Here is a 15,629-nt window from a genome sequence, read left to right as displayed (position 1 = left end):
CTTCTCCCGCATAGCAAAACCTCTTACAACACTTACCCAGAAGGGCGTAGCCTTTGACTGGGAAGAGAAACAAGAAAGAGAATTCCAAACGCTCAAGCGAGCCTTGTGCACCGCACCAATACTGTCCCTCCCCGAAGGGATAGAAGACTTCGTGGTCTATTGCGACGCATCAAACCAAGGGCTCGGATGTGTTCTGATGCAGCGAGGTAAAGTCATAGCCTATGCCTCGAGACAGCTGAAGACACATGAGGTTAACTACACAACCCACGATCTTGAACTAGGAGCAGTTGTGTTTGCTCTGAAGATCTGGCGACATTACCTGTACGGTACAAAAAGCACGATCTTTACAGACCATAAGAGTCTGCAACACATTTTCGACCAGAAAGAACTTAACATGAGGCAACGACGGTGGGTCGAGCTACTCAATGATTACGAGTGCGATATTCGTTATCACCCGGGTAAAGCCAATGTAGTAGCCGATGCCCTAAGTCGGAAAGAATATTCTGGTCGTAGGGTCAAATCTTTAACTCTAACCATCCATTCACACTTGTCGACGCAAATAAAGGAGGCTCAACTCGACGCTTTGAAACCTGAAAACATGGCTGGTGAATCCCTTAGAGGGATGGATAAGAACTTGGAAGTAAAGGGTGGCGGAGCCTTATACCTCATGGATCGGATCTGGACACCAAAACACGGTGGCTTCAGAGACTTGGTCATGACGGAAGCTCACAACACTCGTTATTCCGTCCACCCGGGTTCAGATAAGATGTATCCGGATCTTAAAAAGTTATACTGGTGGCCTAACATGAAAGCAAATATTGCTACCTTCGTGAGTAAATGCCTTACTTGCGCAAAGGTCAAGGTCGAATACCAGAAACCCTCCGGTCTCCTGCAGCAACCGGAGATACCAGAATGGAAGTGGGAGCGGATCACTATGGACTTCATAACCAAGTTGCCCAAGACGACGGGTGGACTTGATTCCATATGGGTCATCGTCGATAGACTGACCAAGTCTGCACACTTCCTACCGATCAAAGAAACAGACAAGATGGAGAAACTTACCAGAACTTACATTAGGGAGATTGTAAGGCTGCACGGTGTTCCTTTATCTATCATCTCGGACCGAGATAGTAGATTCACTTCGAGGTTCTGGCAGTCATTACAAAGTTCCCTAGGAACTAGGCTGGACATGAGTACAGCCTACCATCCACAGACCGACGGGAAAAGTGAGAGGACTATCCAAACCTTGGAAGATATGTTGCATGCTTGCGTGATTGAGTTTGGAAAAGCTTGGGATACCCATTTACCCCTCGTCGAATTTTCCTACAACAACAGTCATATGCGCATAAAGGCAGCTCCATTCGAGGCCCTCTATGGCCGAAAGTGCAGATCCCCTATGTGCTGGGCTGAAGTGGGTGATACCCAGTTAGCTAAGGGACGAGTTCCCAAAAGCACTCTCACAGGTCCGGAGATCATTCGGGAAACGACAGAGAAGATCATTCAAATTCGTGAACGATTGAAAGCCTCTAGAGACCGACAGAAAAGTTACGGTGACAAGCGTAGGAAACCATTGGAGTTCCAGGTGGGCAACCGAGTCCTACTGAAGGTCTCACCCTGGAAGGGCTTGATACGCTTTGGGAAGCGTGGGAAGCTCAATCCAAGATACATAGGGCCTTTCGAGATTCTCGCGAGAATCGGCCCTGTGGCTTACAAACTCAATCTACCGCGTGAACTCAGTAACGTACATCCTACCTTCCACGTGTCAAACTTGAAAAAGTGTCTATCCGACGAGACTCTTGTTATTCCACTCGACGAGATCGAGATCAACGAGAGCCTCAACTTCGTGGAGGAACCAGTAGAGATCATGGACCAAGAGGTCAAGCAAACAAAGCAGAGCCGTATCCCAATAGTTAAGGTTCGCTGGAACGCAAAACTTGGATCTGAATTCACTTGGGAACGGGAAGATCAGATGAAACTGAAATACCGTCATCTGTTCGCTTAGTTATGTGTAATTTCTTACTTGCTTAAATTCTAATTTCGGGACGAAATTCCTTCTAACGGGGGGATGATGTGACAACCCGAAATTTCCATTCTGTACAAACAATATCAATTCAATAGAAGTTATAACAGTCACAGTTAATTTTCAGACTTTTTCGTTTAAGTTTGAATACGTCAGGGTTTACACTTCAGGAAATATCAGGAGAGTGGATGCACTAGGGTTTAGTGCAACTCTATTATTCCATCACTCTATTATATTAGAGATCATTTCGGGAATAAAAATATTTTCTGCCAAAAATATCTCAGGACTATAAATAGAATTCTGAACCAAATTCATTCATTATTCGCATTTCCAACTAGAGAAAAGCCACTTTCTCTCTCACGGATCTTCGGGTTTTTATACCAAAACGTGAGTAACTCTTTCTAGTAGTGTTAGAAAGCTTTAAATGTGTTCATAACATAGATTACATAGCTAAATCATTCGATTTAGGAGTTTACTCCCCAAGGTGTTCTTGGGCGGTAAACTCCCGAAACCAAGCCTAGATTGTCCCCCATGATATACTACTGCCTTGGACTTGTATAGGAGTGTATTAGGGACATGAAATCAAGCAAGGATCACCCAAGTTTAGGAGTTCACGGCGCAAGAGTATCTTAGGCCGTAAACTCCAAAGTTCATGCTCAAAATGGTGCTTTTAAGGCACCTAAGGCCTTAGACTTTTACCTAGACTTGTTCCCATTAAATCAAGGGCCTTAAACACAACAAAATCACCTTACAAAGTGAGTTTACGGCCATGACATAGTTCATGGGCCGTAAACTCATTAAAGGGGCACCAAAGTGTGTCAAGAGTCTTCATATGTTTGGAATAAAAGCCTAGAACTTATACCACTTGTGCATGAGACTTGAAAACAACAAGAACACCATTCCAAAGGAGTTTACAACTGTAAACTCCAAAGGAAATGGCCTTAGGGCCGTAAACTCCTCTAAGGAGTGTTTCTAGGCCTTAAACCCTTCCAAGAATTTAACCACCAAGTTGGAATAATTCTAGGAATCATTTGGAACTTCAAAACACACAATACCCCCATGGTTGGGAGTTTACGGCCATAAACTCAAGAGTTTACAACCGTAAACTCCATGTGTGATGATATATGGAGAGTAAACTCATATATAGGGTCCTTTGGAACCCTAAACCCAAGTACCTTGTCCCACAATAGCTTAAATGCAATCCTTAGGGCTTAAAGCACTTATATAAAGTGTTTATTATGTTCTAGGATGTCTTAACATTATCAATTAGTAATTTAAGTCTAATTGAGTGCATATATGTGTGATTATATGTTCTTTAGGATCGTAGTGTGTGTACAAGTCCTCACTTGACACCTAACAATCCTACACCATCCAGTTCATCTAAACTACCAACTACAGGTGAGTTCATACCCCTAATCAATGTTTTAAATGATTTTAAATGCTTTAAAATAATTTTAAAAATACAGTCTAAAAAGGATATCAGTTGACAAAGTTAAGAATTTTTAACGGAATTTATCTATCTAAGCCTGTTAAAATATAATTTTAAAAATACAAGACAAAATTAGCCGACGGAGTCTAATTTAAAGTTGTAGATCACATCGCTACCTACGCGTGGATATAAAGAACGCCAAAAATGGAGCTCGTATACGAAAGTTACGGAATTTAGAAGATAATTAATCTTGTGATGAAATCTGGAGGTGACCGGTGGCATGAGTACGCCCAACATAGCCGACATTACGCCCAACATACTCACATACGCGATCCCAACTTCCTCCACGTTGTGCCACCAGAACAGCAACACGTGTCCACATACACCCAACTTAGGGCTTGGTATGCCCAGCATACCGAGTACGCCCCACGTACTTCGAAGTTACGCCTCGCGTAACCCATTTTCTAAGCCTATAAATAGAGGTGTAAATCACCTCATTTACTCACACCAAATCCATTATTTCTCTCTCAAATACCTTCCTTAACCCCTAACCTTCCCTAACACTTCCCAAGTGTTAGAGGCGAAGCCTAGAGTGCTAGAAGACTCTGAGAAGAAGAGCTTTCGGCTCAGAAATTCTGCCCCTGCAGAGCCCAACTCCTGGCTAAGCCTCCTTGTAAGTGAGTTGTGCTTACCCTCCTTTAAGTATAACTTATGTTTAAGTTCATTATCATTGTTATGAACCTATAAACAAGATTTATCAGTGATTCAAATTCGTTATACTGATTGAACTACTTACGGGAGAGGTGTCTAGAATGGTCACGTTGGGTTTGGTTGTTAGATTTCAGAAAATCTATATTCCGAAATGGTCTTGTCTCCCAACTGTCCTACCTGGCTGATCCTTACTTGATAGATCATGACGTAGTCTCTGAGTTAATGATGGATCTAGACTAATAATTAGTCACAATAAATTTTAGACTAAAGTCTAGTAATAATGATACTAGGTTTCAACGAAGGAAAATAAAATTGTTAGAAATGAAGTGTTGCCCAAATTACGAGTTGCCACTTTAACAAGTGAGTGCGTAGTTACTTTCATCTTACACATAGATATGACGTATTTAATATAAATTACATGCTATGTGTGCATATTATTTGTGTTCTTGATATCTATGTTGGATGAACAAAATATACATGTTTTATTCGATTAAAATTGTATATGTATTTTATACCTATAATTATGATGGATAAAGATGGGTAGATGATATAAATGATGAAATAAATGATGAGAGGCCTCGATGTTTAAGATAATTTAGTCATCTAGTGGAGTATAGATGACGTACATAGACTATTCTAGACAGTCTAGTGGAACGCTAGCAGGCTCGCAACCTATAGGTGTTTGTGAACGATGTGTTCACCGGTGTACTCCATCCCCTTCATGGTTTCCTTACTGACATATATTGCTGAGGAATCCTCAAAGCAGTATTTTCTTGCCAATGATGATCCTTAGGCTAGGTCCCTTGAATTAGATGCTTTAGGGATAGAAAGTGAGGATAACAGGAATGGGTAATCGGGTTGAATGATTTGATGAAATTAAAGAACTTAATTATTATGGGTTGAAAACCCTATGCGCTCACCAGGCTCCCAGGCCTGGCCCACTCAGTTTCTTGCATTACAGGTAGTGGCAAAAGATCACAGGAGTGGTGATTTGATGAGAGATCTATGAATTATAGACCATTAGAATAATAGATATTTGTAAGGCTTGTATTAATTTTGTTTATGCTTATGTACTGTATTGACAATGACATCCCAACATTTTAAATATAATTAAAAATACATCTCTTCGGAAATGCTTTGATAATATATTTATCATATTTTTAGGAACAAATTCCGTGACATATTTCTTCAAAAGGGTACACTGATTTTCAAATAAAACATAAAAAAATCGCTCTTTTCTGGCTGTGAAATTGAGGATGTCACAAGTGGCTAGAGATTTATCTATGAGATTTAGCAGTCTGAGGGGAGTTTCCTTACTGTGTTTAGCGGGTCAAAGACACGAATGCCGACCAATGATTATTATGATAAGATGCTAGATGTGTGTGTGACTCTTACATGTGTAACGTGCTGATATGTATACCAAGCGAGGCTTGATATGGTCGAGGCTCAATGATTGTATTGTATGTTATTGTATGTGTGATTACCGCATGTATTAGCATGATTATATGTTGATATGTTTATTATGTGTACCGGGCGGACCCTAACGAATGACAGATCTGTAATCCAAGCGGGGGCTCGATGTCGAGCGGCGCCCGAGGCCGAGTGAGACTCGGTGCCCGACAAGGCCCGGTGTGACGGGGGCCCAGTATGTCCTTATTATGTATGGTATATGGTATTTGGGGAACTCACTAAGCTTTATGCTTACAATTTTTAGTTTAAGTTTTAGATACTTCTATTTTGAAAGGGAAGAGCCTAGGATGATTGCAGTGCACACACCACCGTTTTCTGCATTTTGTGATTTACTCTGATATTTATGATGTATTGATACACTTTTTTCCACCTTGGATTCCATGATTTTGTCTTTAGGATTACCATTTCATTAATTTAAAAATGCAATTTTTGGTCTTATTTTTTGGATGTTACAAGTTGGTATCAGAGCCTTAGTTTGACGGATTCGAACATACTCTTGGGTGTTTTTGAACTCAAACCGAGGAATTGGTAAAAATTTTCAAAAAGAAAATGTTTTAAAGAAAAGGGTTTTCTAATATAAGAAAAGGCGTGGTGCATGTAATCAACCGAACTCAAGTAAGTTTTCCCAAAATACCCATACATGTTATCTAATTTGATTTAAGTTATGAATCTGTGAATCATATGCTAGTTAGGGCTAAGGACCTACTTAGTGTTGCATGATAGAATTCTAGGAGAGATGCCTTAGTATGCCTATTGTATGATCTTGTAGACTTGCATGTTAGTACTGATCAGTCAGTAATAGATTGGCTTGATATGCGATGCCTTGTAGCCTAGGAAGCATGGGATGCTAGATTGGGAATATGTATTGGTATCAGGGATTGCTAAGTGTATGATTTATAAATTGTACACAGTCACGATCATATATCCCTAGAATGATTGGTTTGGCCTTATTTATTGTTCCTCGTTTGGTTGTGGTCCTAGGGTAGAGTCTTTTATTTGACAGTCTATTTGATCCTATATTGTGTATGATTTGCATGCATAAGGAACCGCCAGTGAGAGTGGAATTTTCTAGCATGAGTTGTAGTATGTGAGTTTGGATGTTCTTGGTTATTCTATGGATTGGAGTGCTACTACATGATCGTTGCTTGCTTTGTGGTATGTGGAACTCTTAAGTAATGTGAGTTAGCTATTAAGTGAATATGTCAAGTCACGTGTGACAAAGGTTGGATAATCTTAGAGTGACAGATTGACCCTATTGCGTAGCTCTCGTTTAAGTCTAAAAGTTGTAGGGACATGTCTTTTACTTGAAGGATTATCTAATTTTTGTTGCATGTGATTGTATTCATGAGGTGGGTAACTGAAATTATGGGGAGTTCTTCAGCAGCTAATGGCAGGGTGAGGTCGGAAAGCTAGGAAAGCCTATGAAGTAATTTAGTGGGTTTAGTTGCACTATTTAGTGAGCATTTGGAGTATCAGTTGAGAAGGTGACATGGGGGATTTAGGATGATTCTTAAGGAGAGTATGGATAGGTGTGGAAGGTAGTATTGGGCCAGTACTACTGAAAGCAAATTATCCGTACTCGAATTGGGGAGAGTCTTGGAGAATCTAGGAAGCCTGTGGGATGAGGATTCTTGGATATGTTCTGATCATTTGTATGTTTGTTTTTAGAATGGTGATGAGCACTCAGGAAGGAGGTTTGCATTCAGATTCAGGATTAGGTGCAGGTATTGGGCCGATCGATGAGCACATGCGGGAGTTCATGTCGTCGAGGATTACCCGTGGTATTTGTGAGTGTATTCCTGTTATCTTTGGTACGGTCGAGGGAGGGATTTTAGAACTCTTGGATGGTCGTCTCGGGGCTTTTCATACCAAGATTGTAGCTGGATAGTTGGGGGCCTATCTGGGGCTCAAAACTTGTGGAGCTCTAGAATCCTTTGGGAAGGATGATCCTACTGCTAGCTCTTGTCAAATGGGATTGGAGGTGGGTTATGCATCGTATTTTCAGGAGGATCGATCCCATGATTGGATTGCCACAGAGGTTTCGCGAGCTTGACGTGAGGAGTTACCTGACATCATTGGTTGTGTTGTTGATAGATTGGTCGCCATGTTTGAGGGTCAGCTGGTCAGGCGGTTGATGGGATGGTCGAGGTAAATTAGGAGCTGGAGGTCGGTTTGGATAGGCGACTGGGGAAGAGGAAGCAGACTCATGGTCTGACTCGGTGAATGGAACAGTTGGATGCTGCCATGGATAGTGTGAGAGACCCGAGGGGATGTGATGTGTGCACGAAGGATGAAGGGGCACGTGAGCGTGTGTGTGGCAAGTCTAAATGCAGTAGGTGTGGATGGAAGGGCCACCCCCGCCAAGAGTGCACCCTGGAGGTAGAATTGTGTCATCATTGTCATCAGCCTGGCCATATCATGGCGAATTGGCCACGCGCAATGGTTAGGGCAGCTCAGGTTCCATCGCAGGTTCCTCGGCAGGAAGTAGAGGTCAGGATTTCATCAGATGTTATCATGGGTATATTTTCCCTTGCTTTCCTCTTGGTTATTATATTTATTTATATTGCTTTGATATCTTGTTGGGTATGGGTAAGTATTATCTCCGGGTTAGCTCTCTGTTTTGCCATGGTTATATCATCAAGAATTATTATATGCCATTTTCATGCCAAGAGTATTTTGTGGGACATATCTTGTTGATAGGGATTCAATTGTTTGGGTGATTGTTCCAGTCCTTTAATGGGTTTAGTTTAGGCGTATTGACTAGGAAATCTATAGTCGAACCAACATAATTAGTTCATCAGTAAAGTCGGAGTTCGGGCGTAATAGCATCTTTTCAGGTGGGATTGGCAGTCGTCTGTGGTAGGACTCTTGGGTCCAATCACTACCGTTTCTAGGAAAGGAGCAGTAACAAGAAGTTGAAGGTGGCAACCACATGTGTTTGTATGGTTTTTGGAAGTGACAGGGAATTTTTTATCTTAAGGGTTGGAGATGGTCAGAATTCATAGATTCTGCTAAGGATGTGGAGTTGGATTGAAGATTCGCTAGTTTAGAGTAAGGGTTATGGTCTTTGTCACCAACATAAGGGACTGAAGGAATTGGTGCTATATCATGGGAAGCGATTTGGGGTTATCAGATTTGCTAAGATTTCGGGGAATATTCATATGGATTTCAAAAGTTGTGCGATCATCGAGATTGGCTAGTAATGGAACACTAGTATTAGTAAGCGCAGGCCATTGGCGGATCATATTATGAGAAGGAAGGATGGGTTGGGAATCCATCAAATTTTTTAGGTTGGGAGAGCTTCAACGAATCCAAGTGGGGGAGAATCGTTCACAGTTTCGGGAGGGGAGACAACTCAAGTGGCCGTCTGGATTCAGTTGGTGTAAGTGTTGGGTTTTGAGCATTCTAACACTCCTAAGTGTACATGCAACCCTAAATACCTTGGATCTATGTTTTCTCTATTATACATGCAAATATCAACATCCAAGGTATTATCCTACTCTAAGCTATAAAACAATGAATATAACAAGATAGAATACATACCTCATTGATGTAGAATGTCTTCATGAAGCTTGAGTGCCTAGTGCCCCAAGTGTGACACCTCAAATTGTTCACACAACACCAAATACACTTGGAATAAATTGAGAGAAATCTACACTTCATGAAATCGCCTAGCCCTTCTTTTACACTCACTAGTGGCCGATTTTGGTGAATAATATGATGCTTATATAGTGTGTTACAATTAGGGTTACACCATGTAATCCCTAATTGTCATGACCTTTCATTTCCATGACCCATGGGTTATGTAACCTCCATGGAGCATCCTATGGGTTTAACCCAACTTGATTATCCATGGAGCTTTGGCCCACTATATAAGTTATACATGATTTGCACAATCAACCTGTATATTTAATTAGTCTTCTTTTGATCACTTAAATAATCCTATATTAATTCTTTATCAATACTAATTAAATATTATTATTCTTATTATTAATATACTAGAACTTATAATATATTAATAACCATAAGTGTCTTATTTCTCTCATTTAGTCTATCCAAGTGCATGATGCCATGACACCCAAATGGACCATGCCGGGTCGGGTCAAGTCTTACCAATTAAAGTTATGGACTTAGACATTAATCCAACAGTCTCCCACTTGGATAAGTCTAAAACTATTATTGCGTATGACTTCAGGAACCGACTGGCAATCATAGCTCTCAAAAGCTTCTGTCGAACTCTGACCTTGTAGATGAACTCTGACCTTTGTCAATGATTTGTCCATTAGATAAGGGATCATATATTCCTCCATTCTAGATATCATATGGACTGATACATGGATTATAATCATTCTCTCTATCCATTTGTTGTTTCCTGATTTCCGATTTATGACGACTGACTAATTGAACAAATTAAATCAGTCATGGCCCGACCGAGCACTTCCATTTGTCATCATCAAATCATCAAGGGGCCCACAAATATCACTTTTATCCCGAAGGTAAAAGGAATGGATAAACTTCAACTCATATGGCTTGTTCTACTACTTGTTGAATCATACACAAAGGCACGTTTTATAACACCGAGTTACCGTATGCGTTTTCATGCAATCAATGTACAACCAACTCATAGTAACAACTCATATCTCTAGGTTTGAAGAATATAAGATATTATCGTCTCATGATCACTCGTGATAAAATCCATGAAGTGATTCCAATGAGCGCGTGTTGAATCCAATACTCAGAAATTATGAGCACTCATGAGTGTTGTAGCACCACCTTGTCCAACATCTTAGACCTCTACAACCCAACCCATGACAGTCTTGATTCATATCTACTTCCAACATATGACCGACTGTGGATGGTTAGAATAACTTAGTCATTCCGGAAGAATAACCTAGTTTATTTTGGAAGTCAAAACATGCAAAATGAAACACAAGCATAATTGAATCCAATATGGTATCAAAACCTATGAACATAAATAAAACACCTTTTATTTATCACCATATGATTACGCATTATTCATTATATACTGTTTCAACTATCAACTTTATTCTTGAATTTAAAACAATAGTTGTCCCATGCTCCAAGCATGTACACTATGTTTTCTAAACACTAGTCATGCCATACACCAAGTATGCATACTATGTTTGTCTATGATCTTCACTATATGAATTAGATCAATTGAACATAACTCCAATGATCCTCTTTCACAGTCCCAAATCCTTACTGCAAATGCAAGAATTCCAAATTCATGCCATTTACTGAAATCTGTTAGATTCTAAACTTAGATGCATTGATCTTCTTGTAATGATTATGCACAAAGTTGGAAAGACTTGACAACAATCATTACAGAGCATTCCAAAGGAGATCAGCTCCTTGGAAACATCCTTCTTGCATTAAGTTTCCTAATCTTACACAGATTAAATAATTTCTAACTTTGTAACATTTCTAGATTCCATTTTGACTATCACTTCTGAACAAGAGTTGCCTCCTTATAGATTATGTCAATATGGTCCATCTAGAATTATCACTATACTTCCAACTGTCCTTGAGCAACCAATCTTTGGTAAACCTTAGATTGTCCTCGACAATTGTTTAATCCTTTTAGTCACATCCAATTCGAGACCTTTTCCCTTCTTAATGCCCCAGGCATTTGGAAAATTTTAGAAAGGATGAATATAGCACATGTAATCGATCCTATATCCGAAGCATATGGGACACGATTCATGATGTCTCACATAAAGACTAAACCAGTCATTTGCTATACTATTTCCATTTCAATTTGCCAAGTTCTCATAATTCAGATTATGAAAAGGGATGCCGTAATCATAATCGAATTTTAGAACGCAAATAATGGACCCATATACAGAATTTCCTTATGTTGAGCCATTCCAACATGAAATTCGTATATATATATATATATATATATATATATATATATATATATATCCTTGACTAAATACGATTAAAACCTCAATCTAAGCTTTTAGATTTGAGATGAAGTATAATTTCCTCTCCCTTAATTATAGCAAAAAAAACTTTTTCCCAATTGAAACCTTTTGTTTTCTATAATTAACATTGCTAACTTTCAATACTTATCATAATTATCATGCTCCCACTAACATGATGATTATTAGCATAACACTTATGCTCCCACTAGCTTTGATATGTACTCAGAAATCAACTGACTTTCTTACCAAAGTTTAGATTTCTGATACTAGATTGTTTTGATAAAACTTTATCAAAATCGTACACCTTATCTTAGATAGCTCACAAGTGTGTCTAAACAATTTTAAGAACTATGAAAAGGGATGCCATAATCATAGTCTCAATTGTTTAGACCTTTTCCACTTCTCACAAGTCCATGTTAGTGTGCCAGTAAACCACACACGCTCCACTAACGACTTTGAGAATGCAAATATCACAATTACTATCTAGCTAAAATCTACTTAGTGAAAGTGTTTCCTCACCATCATTTCCCTGAATCGGAGAGAAACCTTATGACACTTAGATTTAATGGTGTATGTGTTCTTATCTATGTGACTTGTCAAAACCATAATCACAAGACTATGTTAGTGACAAATCCAAACTCATATGGGCTGAACTCAATCTTAATTTCTTGCCTCCTGGCAGCTCAAGGGCCTGCCATTACTTCCAAGTTGTTGTGCAACCAATTGAGAACTCTAAGAACTCATATGCAAAGCCAACTTTAATAGGAATGGGCACAGAACATGTCAACACTAAACGTTATGAACTCAAGTCTTGTGCTAGTGAAGAACTTCAGGTTTTATTCTTGATTAGTTCTTGAGACATTCAAGACCTTTAAGACTCCCACTGTCCTCTTGACATATAAGACTCCCTTGTCAGATATTCAAGAGATAGTGTGTATTCTAATCAAGACAAACACTTCACACAATTGGCCTTAGTTGGTCTTTGTTTTATCCAAAACATCACAACTTACCAATTTCAAATGTACTAGAGTAGAAAACTCTTACTCTTACATTTGATATGTGTTTTAAACCTTCTCTAAGACATGTCACTCAAGTTACAATCTTGGAGTATGACTCTAAGACTTGTATTGGAACGAAGTATGATTCATCTTCTTGATTTAACCATTTCAACAATTCAAGTTCCTCTTCTTAGTCATAAGAGTACACTAAGACTTCCTTAGAGAACTAATTGTGCTATGGTTTCTTAATCATTAAGATGATCACAAAACTGATACTAAAGTACTCTCCCATCTTTTCAGATTTGAGAAACTTTTATCTTTCTGCCTAAGTTGATTCTTTTTATTCGCTCTGCCTTACATTGGAACCTTTTCCAATGTCTCAGAATTACACTTAAGCTTGTAAGTATAATCGTATTTACTGAGATTTAGTAAACTATGACGAATAGTTTTATCGATCTTTTGTGGTGGACTTAATCAGTGCACAAGAATGTGTACTCGATCCCTTAGTCCTTCACTTGACTCACACATCCATGTGAACAAGTAGTTAGTCTTAATTTTCCAATGCTTGAAAGTTCTCATTCGTCAAGCTATACAACTTGCATGATTCCAAGTTCCGGTCCAATTGAAACTTGGGTGATGAGGATCTTTCCTTATTTGGTAAATTTAGACATTACCACAAATGAAAGAATCAAATTCACTTTACAATTGCTATCAGTGGAATCTTATAAGCAACAATTTTCACAAACACCATTGTAAGGATTCATAAAATAAATAAAATCAAAAATTTCCTTTTATTTTAAAACTTTGCGGAAAAACTTATCCTTACAATCCATATGAAAACTTGTTGTTATCTATTCCTAAGCAATATCTCATAACTCCTAAGAAGTAGCTCAAGAGTCTGATCTTCAAACTATACGATAGAAATCCATCTATGCGATCAGATTCAACATATTCTTTCTTTAAGTTTCTTTACTTTTCTTTGATTCTTAAAACATCAACATGTGACCCAGTCACATCATGTATCAAGAATCTCATAATAGAAACTTAGCAGAGTTAGATAGTGGACTTTACCTGAAGTAGAGTCAAACTTATTGACTTTAACACCCTTAGGTAAATTTGGCAGCTTCGTAACTAATGTCCCTTCCTTTGGCAATATCAACATATGGATCCTTTGGTAATGGTACACGGGACTATCACAGACTTAGCTTTTCTCTTTACCATTTGGTCAACCGAGTTGACTATGGCCGATCCCTTTCCATTGGGAAGAGAAAGCTTTACTGGATATCCAATGTCATCATTTTCAATGTCCATAAAGTTTTAGGAAGTTGATCTTAGCAAATAGATAAGATCATTAAGGGTCTTGTCATAGTCTATTTCATAGGAGTCCCAAAGGAACTCACTATGAGACTTAGAAAGTAGTTGAGCCACCAACTTTCTCAAGAATTTGACACCCAACTCTCCTGGCTTGTCAATATGTAACTACATCTCCAAGATGTGATCACACATAGACCTTTGCTTGCCAATAGGGCTTGAGTGACCTTAAACTTTTCAAGAACTTGTGGGCTAGGGAGAATAATTGGAGGAGGTGAAAGAAGTATGATTTCCATGGGACATCATCTTCATTTAGGAATCTTGTTTCAAGAGATTTGGGAAGATCATAAATGTCTAAACCAGACATCTTTTGGGAGATATTCAAGATAGTTGACCTAAAGTCCTTAATATGACACCCAATATGAAATATTAAGGCTAGGACCCAACACAATATTTTTATAACTTGGAAGAGGGATGCCGTAATCCAAGCTATAAAATATTTGAAGGTAGGTGAATGACGATTCACCAATTTCCACCAAGATAAACGAAATGTATTATTAGGTTTTAATTGGATTTGAAACTCCTAGATCTTTGAGATTCATTGAACTGTTCAATGGAACGTTTCAATCTCGAGTGTTCCCTTCAGGTTTTGTGACTGGGATGTCGAGGATCACAAAACAAGGTGTGAAGTAACCATGCAAATTACTTGGTACCCTTAAGTGCTTACCCCTCAATCGATGTGTCGGTTAACCACACACGCTCCATCGATACTATGATAAACATTAAGTTACCCTTTGCCTACCTTGTTAAATACGAGTTAATGTGCCGGTTAACGACACACGCTCCACTAACCGACTTAAACAAAGTGCAAAGTGTAATTTCATGGATTAGCACCTTATTCACATTTTCCTAAGTAACTAAGATTAGGTATTATTAAGAGTTTAGTTACTTAGTATTTATCATTAATACTTTTAATGAAGGGAGAATTATAGTCCTGTCAAACCTGTTCGGCTAACGACCCTCCACCGGTCAAGGAAGCGGTGGGTGAGAGTGGACACCCATTAAACTGCCATTTTATAGGCAATAACCTTATACCCCCCCTTATAGACCGGCTTCGTGAATGAGGCCTACTAACAGTAAGACTGACTTTACTCTTATACACACACACACACATATATATATATATATATATATATATATATTATTAACTTATAATATTATAAAGTATAAGGGTTGAATTTTAACTTTTAAAATTCTAAGGGCTAACTTGGAATTAAAGTATTCATAAGTGAAAACTTTTCGAAATCCAAAACTTGAGGGCAAGTTTTGAAACTATTCAAAACTAATTAATTCCATAACTTATGTGTTTAAAGTAGTTTTAATCCAAAAACTCTTCAAGCTCCATAACTTGAGGACAAGTTATGTCACACCCCAAAACCGAAAACGGCGGAAACGTTCTGGGGGCGGAGGACGTCATGTAATGTATCACAACAAATGTAAAGTAGTAAACAAGCAACAACATCGTCCATTTCATTAATAGTAAAAGTTTAATACATGTGTGTTCTTCCATAGTAATAAGACATTACAACAAGTAATCAAAATAAAAGACGAGTCTTGACTGCTCTATCTTCGTAAAACCTGGTCATCGTACTTGTCTACTGGTGACCTGAGAATACAAGTTATTTTGAAAGTGTAGGTCAGCATTTAAGCTGGTGAGTTCATAAGTATTTAATGTCATCGTT

The sequence above is a fragment of the Lactuca serriola genome, chromosome 4 (genome assembly GCF_051521515.1).
Source record: "Lactuca serriola cultivar US96UC23 chromosome 4, Lser_US96UC23_V15, whole genome shotgun sequence".
NCBI lineage: Eukaryota > Viridiplantae > Streptophyta > Magnoliopsida > Asterales > Asteraceae > Lactuca > Lactuca serriola.
This window is presented reverse-complemented; position numbering follows the sequence as displayed.